The 14,747-nt window shown below is 38.0% G+C and overlaps 1 long non-coding RNA gene across 1 annotated transcript in view; it reads left to right on the top strand.

Annotated features, from left to right (window-relative positions):
- Positions 1 to 3,754, top strand: part of LOC140501929 (uncharacterized) — an 85,935-nt gene extending 82,181 nt beyond the window's left edge. Inside the window, exon 4 of the long non-coding RNA XR_011966438.1 lies at positions 3,586 to 3,754. This is a non-coding gene — a long non-coding RNA (uncharacterized lncRNA). The remainder of the gene's footprint in view (positions 1 to 3,585) is intronic.
- Positions 3,755 to 14,747: the final 10,993 nt, after the last annotated feature.

Below are 14,747 nucleotides of genomic sequence, written 5' to 3'. Positions count from 1 at the left end.
GAATTTCCTCCTTTACAGTGTACAGTGCCTGCCTGCTGGGAACAGTACCCTGCCCCATCCCTCCCCCACACTTTCCATATACAGATCCTCTTCTCAGACTGCCCTGGATTTGTGACCCAGAATTGAATAGTGGGTGAAAAAGTAGCTGGTTGTCACTTGGACACCTAGCATGGGTTGGGGCTATCCCCATGTGAGCTTGGGACCTCTTTTTTCCCTAGTGCATGGCCCCTCCCTAGGCTGCATGCTGCTGCCCAGATCCAGTCCCTGGTACCAACAGATCTCCTTGTCTGTCTTGCTATGCAGACCTGGGCAAGACAATGGACTCACTGTAACTTTTTCTGGAATTCTCTATCAGGATTCAGTCTGGTGCATTTTCTAAATCTATTGAGAGGAATTGTGTGGACAGAAGTTTGGCTATGTTCCTTCTTGCTACATGTTGGTTCTTTCCTGCTCTTTCCACTGCCTTTCTCTACCCACCTCCAAGTCTGGCTCAGAGAATTGACACTCAGCTGAGCTATTAGAGATATACATATATACATGCATAATTTATGTATTATATAGATATTAATATATAGATTTATTTATCTAGAGAAATCTAGATTGACATATATTTCTCTCTCTCTCTCTGTAATCCATGAAGTAATGGATAAATGCAAGGTGGGAAGAAGATGGTAATGATCATTATTATTTTTCTGTTGTGTAAGGGGGAGTTGATCAGATTGTTCATCAAACTTATTAGAGGACAGCAAGGATAAAAACAGTATTATGGAAGAGGCACAGGAGATTGGGCATTTGTCATCCCTTGCTACTGCAATGATATATAGACAGAGCAGGTCTAATGGTAAGGGGTGAGGGTATCTGTTTAGAAGCCTCTTGTCTTTTGGATCCCTGTTGGAAAGCAAACAAATTTTGGTACTGATGGACAGGTGGACAGGCAACCTCTTTCTCGTGGCTCCTACAATGTCCAAATAACTCACTAAAGGCAGGGTTGGGGAGGGGAGGATCCATTTGCATCTACTTCTCTGTACCACAGCTTTTAATCTCACTCAGTCTTCCTCTGGCTGGTAATCCTCTTCTTTCTCTAAGAGGAATACTGCTTAGAAATTTTTCTTCTCTCCAGAAGGTAAGGTCTCTGAACTCTTGAACTTAAACCCACTCTCAAGGCAATCTCTAAAACTGAAATTACCCTCAGAAAGCTTTCATTGGCTAGGGAATCAAAATCCCTCTTCCCTTACACAGGAGGTTTGGGTTCAGGAACATTCATGAACTCTCCTCCTAGGAGCATTTGTTGGGTGGACAAATACATTCCTTCTCATGCTGCTTCTTTGGGGGGATTCTCTTATTGCCCTGGCTACTGCTTTCTCTTGGGTAAGGAAAGTCCACTTTGAGTCCTCTTCTGAGGCTTTGTGGGCAAGTATGTCTGTCTTCACCATATACTTCTGTCCTAAGGCAACCACTACCATTTCCTAAGGAAGGAGACTATACATGCTCAAGACTTCCTACCTCATTCTCAGAATGCAAGTTCAGTTCTGCTAGAAAGTGGCCTATGTTCTATAGAGAATAAAGACAAAAAAAGGATGAAAGAACCAAGAGATGGCTTCTCTGACAAGAGTCTGTTCTCAGAGTCCTAAACTAATTATTTGGAGGGCAGGCCCAGGTCCTGAACCCCAGTAAAGAACTGTCTCCTGGCTTCTTAAGAGAATGCCACTGGGCATGCTCACTTTCTCATTGTGAAGGTGCCCATCCGATGACACAAAGAATCACTATCTTTAAACCCTTTAAAATAAAATTGGATCAGGGAACTTTCCAAATTATCCCCTACCTCTTATAATTGTTATTGTAACTATTTTTATTTCTGCCTTTTTGTTTCTTGCTTTGACTTCAAAGGAGACATTCATTTAACAAGTTTTGCACTTCTAGTTGCTTTTGTTTGGCTAATTTAGAAGTAAACATGCAGTCCTACCTTAAAAATTGTTTTCTTTCAATGGGAGAGGAATGTTTTGAAATCAAACTCTCCTAGATCTTTAATTTAGTCAGCAGCAGGAGTCAGAATAATAACAACTAACATTTAATAATTTATAATTTATATATTATATCACATGCCATATTGATATAATTAATACATAATATATGTAAAATATTATTCATATATAATAATTTAACATTTAATAATAATATAACATTTTAAGGTGAGTAAAGTATCTAAGTGTTCTTGTTTGATCCTCACAATAATTCTAAAGGATAGATGCCATTATTATTTCAATTTTATAGGTAGGGAAATTCAGGCTGAAAGAGATTAAGTGACTTTCTCTGGGCACTGAGACAGGAATTGAATTCAGTTCCAGTTCTCTATCTATTAAATCAGTTGAATACTGGCACAATTTTTAAAAGCTTCACAGAATGGTTGCACCCCACTTTTTGGCAAAAAAAACTGGCATAAAATCTGCAATGATTATGTGGAGAAATATGGTACAGCCAGTTAAGGTCAACCACACTGAAGTAATGGTAGTTTTTGACTAGACAGTGGAAAGTATGGGGAAGACTGTTTTGCAGTGAGTAAGAAGTGGCAGAGGGAGAGCTTTGAACAGTCATAGGCTAGCATATAGATCCTGTTTAACATGGGGTGAGGATTTGGTGGTGGTCAGGGAAACAGGATTTAGATGGATGCCAAAGACAAAAAGCACCCTTAAAAAACCATGTAGTGTATTTTCTGTCTAGTAACAAAAGTCTAGAAACAAAGTATTTGCCCCTAAACTGAAGAATGGTTGTGTACATTGTAGTTGATGAATGTAATAGAATATTACTACAAATTAAAAGGTTTTTACTGGAGTTGTGAATTGATCAAACTATTCTGGAAAGCCATTTGGAATTATCTGAAAAAAAAAATGATCAAGCTATCCATACCTTTTGGCCAGAGATTCAATTACTGGGCATATCTCAAGGAGGTTCAAGAGAGAAAGAAAGGTCCCACATACATAAAAATATTTATAGTAGCAGTTTTGTGCTGTATTAGCAAATACATAGAAATAAGGTAGATGTCCACCAATTGGGAAATGGCCAAGCAAACTGTAGTATACAAATGTAATTAAATATTATTATGAAATGATGAATGTAAAAAATAGAGAAACGTGTGGGAAGGCTTATATGAATTGATGCAAAAATGAACTAAGTAGAACCAGGAAAACAATATGTATGATGACTACGGCAATATAAATGAAAAAAGCAACAATCTCCAAAATCTAAATGCTGTGTAATTTTAATGATCAAACTTGGCCTCAAAGAAGAAATGAGAAAATGCACTTTCCTCCTTTCTTGGCAGAGATGGGAAACTATCAATGAAGAATATGGTCAGACTTAGTCAGTATGTTGGTTTTTGCTAGACTCCTTTTTTTTGTCTTTTGAAAATTCTTTCCTACACAGAATGATTTTCTGGGTAAGACAGAGAAGAGGAATATATTTGGAAATGAAGATAATATAAAAACAAAAGATAAAAATGAGAAAAATTTAAATAAAGAATGAAATTGTACAGTGCTTTCAATAATCCCCAGATCTTTTCCTAACACAAAACTCTCATCTTTTCTCTAGGTGGTGATATATGGATATGAGAATACTACAATTTCTAAAGGATCAAAATTGTGGATAATGCAAAGGAAAATGGTACCATGTATTATCCTTAGTGATACAATACTCTAATGGGTATAAAGGATGCCGTTCATGGAACTTAATAATAGAACCATAGAACAAAATATAAAAATAGAACCATATGTTGTATGAACCATAGAGAGACAGCAAGTAACCACAATAGATGAACATCCCAAGGACTGCTCTAGCACTGATAAAATATTGAAAGAGCTAAAGTCATTCCTTCAGAATGGTGGGTCTTTTATGGAGGATTTATGGGAAAACAGGGACAAAAATCACACCAGATAAGAAAATGTGGGTAGATTGTATTTTGAATTGTTTGAAGGTAACCTCACACCACTGAGTTTATGGATCTATTCCCTCAAACTCCAGTACTATCAACAGTTGTCAGCTTCTGTATGTCGTATTGAACTCTCACGGAAAATTAACTAGTTGTGCCCTGAACAAGAGGTATAGGTAGTCTGGAGCATTAGTACCAAAGGAGCCATCCTGTTTGGAGGTAATTTAAAAGAGTGTGTAACTATTACTTGTTCATTTTTCTTTTATTTTGACAATGTCAAGATATCTTTAGATAGCATAATTTGGGGACAATATAACCCTTTTGGCAATAAAATGGCAGCAGTATAGGAGGGATTTCTCTTTCTCCCATTTGTTGCCACTGAGTAGTACTAATGAGAGACAAGACTCAAGGGATCTATATTCTATCATCATTTATCAGAGAGATTATATCTACTAATGTTTGAATATTTTGTAAAAGTATTGTGGAGATATTTCTGTGATTTTCATTAATTGAAATAGATGTGATTATTCTATTATTAGAGCTAAAAATCTTGATGAAGTCTCATAATATTTATTTCTTACTGAGAAATTCCACATGTAGGCCAGTTGTTCTGAACAAATGACACCATAATTTCAACCTGATAAAAATAATTAGGGAAATAATTATATTATTGACCTAATAGTTGAAAAATTCTTCTACTTTCTTTTTACAGGGTCCTTTAGCTCAAATTGTTGTATTAGATGAGGTTCTTTGTTAACTATGTTGAATGTTCTAGGATCTTTTTTTGTTTTATGCATTTATGAAGGACTCTTGAGAATTTCCTGTACATTGTTAAAATTATAAGCCTAATATAACAAAACAGGAAAGCAGTTATGATCTTAATTCATTTTTTAAAAATTTAGTAAGTGCTGTGTGTTTAGTTTTTAGAAAATGTGTTTCACTTTTTTTTTCTCATAGTGCCTTTAGAATGTGCTAGTTAGGATACCATAATTTGGTTACCTTATTATTAAATGAGTTTAATTATCTTCCCATATGTCACTGGATTTGGAGTTAGAGAACCTGGTCATTGCCAGTTGCTCTCTATATGAAGTTAGGCAAAAGTTAGTTTTCCTTTGTGGGTCTTATTTTCCTCATTTGTAAAATGAGTGAGTTGCACCCTCCCCTGGTGTCTACATATACTTATTATGTAAGAGTGTGATATAGATTTTTAGGAGGATGTTTTTACTATACCACCTTGGCAACTCCTTTCTAAAAGTTACTTAAGGCTAGCTGACTAAATGATTTTCAGCTGATAACTTTGAAGGGAAACACTCCAATGGGGGCTTGAGCCAATTGCATTAGAGTATTATCCCTGACCCATCAGACGTATCACTAGAACCCAGAGGGGGCAATACAGCTAAATTTTGGAGGCCCAGTTCATAATGAGAGTGGGAATTGGGCTAAGTATCCTTACAGTTTACATGAACCATATGAAAATGAAAGTTTTGTTCCATTCTAATTCAGCAGAAGCTAGAAAGTTTTGGTTCAGTCACAAGATAATCTGAGGAAATCAGATTTTCACCCCCTCTTCCTCCCTAAAAAAACTGTCTATAACATACCAACCATCAAGCTGAGGATCAAAGTCTTCTATCATTAGTATCTATTAATAGTAAGTACTTAAATACTCTGTCATTTTCAAAAAGAAGAATTAAGCAAGTAGGTTAATCTCTAAGGTCCCTTCTAGATCTAAATCCTGTGATTTTATAAAAAACAAGCCATTCTCTATTTAAAAAACTGTCCAATTCCTGCCTTCCCTGCTCATTCCAGTCCACAGTGACCTCTTACTTTTCTGAGTTATGACATCGCTTGCTGTCTGTGTCCCTCTCTTGGAACTTCACCAAGTGGTATAAGATTAAAAGCCTCTAGAAGACAAAGACATATGCTGCTGTTGTGTCTTCTTTGTAATGATGATCCTCTAGTTTTTAACTTTATAACATCTTGCATTCATCCCCTCTCATTACTCACAATCTATCATCTTAGTTTAGGACCTCATCATCTTTTCCTTGTCCCATTGCAGTGGCCTCCTCATTGCTCATCCTGCCTCAATTCTCTTCCTATTCCAGCCTGCCTTTCATGTCATTGCCAAGATGATCTTCCTTAAGTGCAGATCTGACCATGCCACTCTCCTACTCAATAATTTCCAATGACTTCCCATTGCCTTTAGGATACAATATAAATTCCTCTATTTAGTTTTTAAAACCTTTCACCACTGGTCTCAACCTTACCTCTCTAGCTTCATTATACATTATTCCATTTTCCATACTCTGTGACCTAACCAAATTAATTTTCTCTCTGTTCCTCACACAAGACATTCAGTCTCCCCGTCTTTGCACTGGTCATTCCCAGTGCACAATGAGCCCTCCCTCCCCATCTCTACTTCACTTAGACTTGGCTCTAATAACACCAGCACCACCATATCAAGTCTTTCCTGAACCTCCCAACTACTGGTGCTGAATTACCTTATGTTCAACTACTCTGTCTTTATTTTCTATATGTTGTCTCCTCTGAGAGGTTCTAAGCTCCTTGAGAATAGAAACTTACATTTTTTCATTTGTATTCCCAGAACCTAGCACATAGTAGATGCTACGGAGATGGTTGCTGATTTATAGTCCTTTAGTCCCTAGTACAAAAGTTTTTGGCAGCAGATAATTGTAGAATTTTACAGTTGGAAGGAATTTCAGTGGGCATCTAATCCTACTCACACCTGAAAAAAATCTCTTCTGTGGTCTACCTGGATCACCCTCTCTGGGCTGCTTCCCACTTTGGCACTTGCAGGTTTTGTCCTCAGCTGCCCTTAGGTTTATAGACCCTGTGCTGCTAAAATTATAGCTTATGAACCCTCCACCTGTAAGTTTCTCTTGAAGAATAAGTCAGTAGATGATTAGCTCAGAGGAAAAGTATTTACTAGGAAAAGGCATAGCAAGCATAGTAGCTATAAAACATTTCCCCCATGAACCTGGGGTATATTTTTCCACAAATATACATAGCATTTGTGGGGTAAGGGGCAAGATCTTGGAATATAATGGTAATGAAGCACATAAGTAAGAAACACACACATATGACCAAGGCAATTGGTGCCTCAAGAGCTCAGGCGCTCAATGTCCTCTGTTTCCTGATGGAGTCCTCATATCCCCCTAGGGCATTGTCTCTGCTGGGCAGGTGGCTCATTTGGCCTTCTGTCTGGGTGTTGTGTTACTTACAATGTACCTGCAAATGCCATTGGGGCAGAGTTGAGAGAAATCCTCTCCTCTCCCCTCAGTCTCACCCTTCCCAAGAACTATTCTTTCTCAGGGGCCAGGTTCTTCCTTGACTGATGGCTTGTGCCTCAACTGACTTGAAAAAATAACATGAGATATTATAATAATATAATTATATATGACACACATACATATTTTTGTGTATATATGTGGAAATTTAACCTTTAAATGGCCCTCAGAGTACAGCCAGTATTTACTGCCAACCAGCATAGTCAGAGATGTGCTGGCAAATGTTTAACAATTGGCTCACTGGAAAAAAATGTGCATAAAACACCCTTTGAAGTTTAAACAGCATTATTAACATTTTCTCCATCACTTTCTTAAGTCTAGACAATCATGAAAACAATAAATCAAGCCCTTATTTGTAACACTGGCCAATTTCTGAGGTTTAAATGTTCATGCTGAAAATTTAACAAATGGCTCCATTCTCACAAACAGGTAGAGCTGACTTGTGTACACCCTTGTCATTGGCCCTTCAAATTCAGAGAAACATGTCCATATTTCTGAAAAGGATAACAACATATTAACACGTAAATATCTTGTCATTTGTGATTATGGGGTAGGGGTGGAGATGGGTAGAGAACAACTCGCCCTCCTACATGTACCCCATTAGTGCCTTTACTTCTTTACCATCCATTGTTATGAATACATCCATTGTTATGACTTTATTTCTTATGTCAAGCTTAAGTTAGCTTCTCTGGAATTTCCATTCATTGCTTTGAATTCTACCTTCCAAAGTCTAACAGAACAAATCTAATTCCTCTTCCAGATGACAATCTTTGAAAAACATGAACAGTTGTAATGATCCTCCACTAATTCCCCACTCCCACCCTCATCCCCAGGTGTTCTGTTCTTCAGGGTAAGCATTCCTTACCTTTTCAACAATCTTCAGATATTTTTAATTTGTGGAATAAACAAGCATTTTCATAACATAGTACAATAAAAAAGATAATTACACACAAAACTGCAAATCTGCTATATACAACTTGCTATTCTTTTCAAACATACAACAAAATTATCATGCACCCCTGTCTCAGCAAGCACCCTGGCACCCAGGAGGGCCTGGTGCACAGGTTCTTAGGTCTGCTTTTCTAAAAGGAAAGCAACTTTAAGAGGCATAAACAATCTTACTTTAATGACATATACCAACACAGAGAATACAAACAGAAAGACAGACAAACAGGGCTTCTAACTGTCTGACCATAGGCAACGCATGCATCATTATCAGACAGAGAAGCATCAACATCTGCGTTTTCAAAGCTAGGGATGGGGGGGGGGGGGGTGGGTGGCTTCTTAAAACAGTTGCCCAGAGTGTCATCTGGCATACCAACCTTCTTCCAAAAACTAAGACCCAAAGCAAAATCTCACCTCAGAATATGTATACTCTTTTTAGAGCTGGAAGGCAGGCCCCCTTGTGACCCAGTGCCTCATTAGCAATCAGAAAAATCAGTGTGGGCCTTCATAGGAAACAAGTCTCAATAGTCCCACCTGAGAGGCCTATCAACGTGTGGAGAAGATTTTTAACTCCCATTACAGCCCCTCTTCCTCCACCCCAGAGGTGTCCACCATGAGGTGCAAATAATATGAACTAGAGGACCTTCACTATCCTAATTGCTTTCCTTTGATCTCTAGAATATCAGTGCCTTTTGGTGTACTGCTCAGAAATGAATAAAATCCTCTAAATGTGAGTAGGACCACTATTTCTGCAGGAATATACCCTCCAATGCACCCCAAGATCTTGTTGTTGTATCATTTTTCAGTTGTGTCTTATTCTTTGTGGCCCCATTTGGGGTTTTCTTGGCAAAGATACTGGAGTTATTTGGCATTTCCTTCTCCAGCTCATTTTACAGGTAAGGAAACTGAGGGTAACAGAGTGAAGTGACTTGCCCAGGGTCTACAGACACTAAGGAAGATGTCTTCCTGACACTAGGCCTGGTACTTTATCTATTGTGCTATCTAGCTGCCCAAGATCTCATTACCTTATATCATATGATACTGTTGATTCCCACAGAACTTGTTCACAAAAATCCATCTTTTTTAAAAAAAAACTTTAATTAATTAATTTATTTTTAGTTTTGAACATTCATTTCCACAAGATTTTGAGTTCCAAATTTTCCACCCGTCTCTCCCAAGACACCATGCATTCTGATTACCCCTTCCCCCAATCTGCCTTCCTTTCTATCACACCCCTCCATTCCTTTATCCCCATCTTCTCTCTTTTTTTTGTAGGGCAAGATAGATTTCTATATCTCATTATCTGTATTTCTTATTTCCCAGATGCATGCAAAAACAGTTCTCAACATTTGTTCCTAAAACTCTGAGTTCCAACTTCTCTCCCTTCCTCCCTTCTCTCCCCACTGAGAAAGCAAGCAATGCAATATAGGCCATACATGTGTAGTCAATGCAAAAGACTTGCATAATATAAGTCATGTTGCAAAAGACTAACTATATTTCCCTCCCTCCTGCCCCCCATTTATTCTATTTTCTTTTCATTTTCTCCCTCCTCCAAAGTTTTTACTTCTAATTACTCCCTCCTCCCATTTGCTCTCCCTTCTGTCATCCCACCACACACCTGACTTATCCCCTTCTCCCCTACTTTACTGCAGTGTAAGATAGATTTTCATACCAAATTGAGTGTTCATGTTATTCCCACTGTAAGCTAAATGTGATGAGAATAAGCTTCACTTTTTCCCTCTCACCTTCTCCCCTTTTCCCCTCCGATGAAAAAGCTTTTTCTTACCTCTTTATGAGAGATAATTTGCCCTAGTCCATTTCTTTCTTTCTCTTCCCAATATATTCCTCTCTCACCCCTTAATTTTATTTTTTAGATATCATCCCTTCCTATTCAACTTACCCTGTGCCTTTTGTCTATATATGTATGTATATGATCCCTCTAACTACCCAAATATTGAGAAAAGTTTCAAGAATTACAAATATTATCTTTCCATGTAGGAATGTAAGCAGTTCAACTTTAGTAAGTCCTTTATGATTTGTCTGGTCTAGAGGCCAATGGGCTACCCGAATCTTACCTTACCTGTCGCAGGTCTTTGGCGGCCAAACTGGATAAACGTATCGAGAGAAGAGACTTTCCAGAGTCGAACAAGGGTTAGGCTTTATTCAGGATCTTGGTTACATGTGCAGGGTGAATTCTTCCTCAGGAGAGAGGAATCCTCCTCCTCCCAAGGAGGCAAAGATCGTACAGCAAGAGAATGGGAGTGGGAGAGGGGAGGGACCTTCCGCCCTCTAAGGGCCCCTCAGCGCGAAGAGCGCCTTCAGGTTTTCCTGACCCTACTTAAGCTCTCCCGCCGCATAGTTTGCACCTGAATACCGTGCCTGCTCTCAGCCTTTAGCTAGACAACAACAGGTGTGCTCAGACCATGGATTAATCTCAAGGGTGGGATGCTCTCCCCAGCAAGTTTCCCACGGGGAAGTGGCAGAAGTGCGCGAGATAGCCTGGGTCTCACGCCTCAATTCCCAGCTGTTCCCTGGGGGGCCTCATGAGAACTCTAAGGTTTAGAAGTCCTCACCTTTTACCTGCCCGAGACTGTCCACATGAAACTGAGCTTACACCCCCAACAATGATTTCTCTTTTCTGTTTATCTTTTCATGCTTCTCTTGATTCTTGTGTTTGAAAGTCAAATTTTCTATTCTGCTTTAGTCTTTTCATCAAGAAAGCTTGAAAGTCCTCTATTTCATTGAATGACCATTTCTTTCCCCTAAAGTATTATACTTAGTTTTGCTAGGTAGGTGATTCTTGGTTTTAATCCTAGTTCCTTTGACATCTGGAATATCCTCTTCCAAGCTCTTCAATTCCTTAATGTAGAAGCTGCTAGATCTTGTGTTATCCTGATTGTATTTCCACAACACTCGAATTGTTTTTTTCTAGTTGCTTGCAATATTTTCTCCTTGACCTGGGAATTCTGGAATTTGGCTACAATATTCCTAGGAGTTTTCCTTTTGGGATCTCTTTTAGGAGGTGATTGGTGGATTCTTTCAATATTTATTTTTCTCTCTGGTTCCAGAATATCAGGGCAGTTTTCCTTGATAATTTCATGAAAGATGATGTCTACACTCAGTTTTTCATCATGGTTTTCAGGTAGTCCCATAATTTTTAAATTGTTTCTCCTAGATCTGTTTTCCAAGTCAGTTGTTTTTCCAATGAGATATTTCACATTGTCTTCTATTTTTTCATTCTTTTGGTTTTGTTTTGTAATTTCTTGGTTTCTCATAAAGTCATTAGTCTCCATCTGTTCCATTCTCATTTTTAAAGAACTATTTTCTTCAGTGACCTTTTGAACCTCCTTTTCCATTTGGCTAATTCTGCTTTTTGAAGCATTCTTCTCCTCTTTGGGTTTTTGGACTTCTTTTGCCATTTGGGTTTGGGTCTCTTTTAGCAGGCTGTTGACTTGCTTTTCATGATTTTCTTGCATCACTCTCATTCCTCTTCTTAATTTTTCCTCTGCCTTTCTTACTTGATTTTCAAAATCCTTTTTGAGCTCTTCCATGCCCTGAGACCATTGTCTATTTTCTTTGAAGGTTTTGAATGCAGAAGTCTTGACTTTTATATCTTCCTCTGATGATATGCTTTGTTCTTCCTCATCTGAAAGGATGTTCACCAAGTAAGTAGCCTTCTCTAGTCTTATTTTTTCCCCCTTTTTTGGGCATTTCCCCAGTCAGTTACTTGACTTTTGAACCCTTTGTCAAGTGGAGGGTATACTCTGGGGACCTGTAAGTTCTCAGTTCCTCCAAGGTGGCACAATCAAGGGAGAGGAGTTTACTCCTCTCCTGGCCTGTACTCTGGTCTGGGAGCAAACACAAGCACTATTCTGCCCAGGATCTGTAAGTAGGATTTTCTGTCCAGAACCTCTACCAGCTCCACCAGCCAGTACTCTTCCTCACCCCAGGATTGCCACTCAGGGCTGAGATTCAGATCAGCAGCTCAATTCCCCCAGGATCTTTTGGCTGACAGCTTCTAAAATGGATGGACTACAGCTGCCTGGGGCTGGGGTTAGGGCAGGATCCTGCTCCCTTCTCACCCAAGTGAAAGAGCTGTCTGACTGACCTTTGGATCTGTCTTTGGCATATGTAGGTTGAGAAATCTGGAAACTACATCTGCTGCCCATGATTCCATGCCCTGAAGCCTGGTCTGGTACATGCTGCATGCAAGACCAAGGCTGCGCTCTGTTGGCTGCGCTTTGCTTCAAGACAAGTGCAATAGACCTTTCCTATAGGCCTTCCAGACTGCCTTGGGCTGGAAATCTCTTTTACTCTGTCGCTTTGTAGCTTCTGCTGCTGTAGAATTTGTTTAGTCATCTTTTACAGGTATTTTATGGGCTGTGGGAGGAGAGCTAGAGCAGGTCCCTCTTTCTACTCCACCATCTTGGCTCTGCCCCCTATCCTTTATTTTTTTAGGTGACCTGTTGACCAGATTTTCCTCATCTTCTATTTGTGAACTTGCCTTTTTTAAAAAGCTAACAATACAACTACATTTATCCCTATCACTCTTATTAGAATTGGCCCAATGTTCAAACCTGTCAAGATCTTTATGAATCTTGATTGTTATTCAGTGTGTTAACTTCCCCTTCTAGTTTTGTATTATCTGTGAATTGAATAAGAATGCCAAGTATGCCTTTATTCAAATCATGCTAAAAAGTTTTGAACAACACAGGAGCATTTCCTTTCTAGATGTCATGGAACCATTAATGACTATTCTTTGTGTCTTACCATTGAACCAGTCTTGAATCTACCTAATGGTACTATATTGTCCATCATTCATCTTTCCAAAGGAATAGCATGAGATACTTTGTTGAATGCTTTGTTAAATCTAGATAAACAGTATGTTCTGCAATCCTTTGATACACCAGTTAAATAATTTCTTAAAAAAAAAAAAGAATGTGTTTTGCCTGGCATAATGTGTTATTGCTGAGGCTATGCTGGTCCTTCATGATAACCACTTCTTCTTTCACTAACCATCTCTTTAATAATACATTCTAGAGTTTTGCCAGAATTAAAGTCAGGTTCACTGCCTACAGTTCACAGACTCTATTCTCTTCCTTATTTTGAAAATGGAAACATTTACCTTCCTCCAGTCCTGAGGCTCTTCTTTGGCTTTCCACAATCTTTAACAAATTCCTTTCAAGGACTCAGCAATGGCACCTACCAGTTCTATCATAAATAGTATGTGATTCATCTGATCCTGATGACTTGAACTCATCAAAGTCAACTAGGAGCTATTACTACTTAACCTGGATATTTATGATCTATTAATAGTTTTGGTTCTGTGCTTTCCAGTTTGAACATTATCTCCTTTAGAGAAAAGAGAAGACCTTCTCTCTTTCATTTTTTTATGTAGATCTTTTGCTATCAGTCTTGCTTTCATATTTGGAATATCTCTTTAAAACATCTAAGTTGGTTAATGAGGTCCCTGAAACTCTCCCTCTGTTCCACTGATCTTTACCTTACTTACCATTATGCTTTCATATTCTGGTTCTTGAATTTGATCACATTTTAAAAATTAATTTAAAAAATTAATAAGCATTTATGTTCTCTTTGTCTCTCCTTCTGGGGGAGGAGGAGGAAAACAAAACTCTTGTAGCAAGTAAGCATAAACAAAACAAATTACCACATTGACTATGTCCAAATACATATCTTAGTCCACACATTGAACATATCCCCTCTCTGTCAGGAGTTGGATAGCATTCTATATTATTATTTCTCTATAATTATGGTTGATCATCATATTGATCAGAATTCTTAAGTCTTTCAAAGTTGTTTTTACCATGTTGTTGTTACTATATAAATTGTTCTGATTCTGCTATTTTTACACTGCATCAGTTCATACAAGTCTCCCCAGGTTTCTCAGAAACCATTCTTTTTTTGGTCATTTCATAAGGCACAATTGTGTTCTGTTATATTCATGTGTTATAATTTGTTTAGCCATTTCCCAATTGATGGGTGCTTCCTTAGTTTCCAGTGCTTTGTCATCACAAAAAGAGCTGGTCTAGATGTTTTTTTTATTAATGGATCCTTTTCCTCTTTCTTCTCTTTGATGCAGAGATCTAGTAATGATATTTCTAGGCCAAAAGTTATTTATAGTTTAGCAACCTGTGTTACATAGTTCTGAATTTCTTTCCAGAAAAGCTGGTCCAATTCATGGCTCTGCCACAAGTGTACCAATGTAGCTGTTTTCCTGAAGTCTCTTCAACATTTTAAATTTTCTTTTTTTATCATCAGTTTGAATGGTGTGAGACATAATCTTATAATTACTATAATTTGTTATTCTCTAATTATTAGTAATTTGGTAAATTTTTAAAAATATGACTTTTGATAGCTTGAATTTCCTCACTTGAGAACTGACTGTTAATATCCTTTGATCACTTATCACTTGGAGAATGGCTCTTAATCTTAAGAATTGGAGTCAGTTTTTTTTCTTTTTTAATTTATTTATTTAACTTTTAACATTCATTTTCACAAAATTTTGGGTTCCAAATTTTCTCCCCATTTGTCCCCTCCCCCTACCCTAAAACACT

The sequence above is a fragment of the Notamacropus eugenii genome, chromosome 4 (assembly GCF_028372415.1).
Source record: "Notamacropus eugenii isolate mMacEug1 chromosome 4, mMacEug1.pri_v2, whole genome shotgun sequence".
In the NCBI taxonomy this organism is placed as follows: domain Eukaryota; kingdom Metazoa; phylum Chordata; class Mammalia; order Diprotodontia; family Macropodidae; genus Notamacropus; species Notamacropus eugenii.
This window is presented reverse-complemented; position numbering and strand designations above follow the sequence as displayed.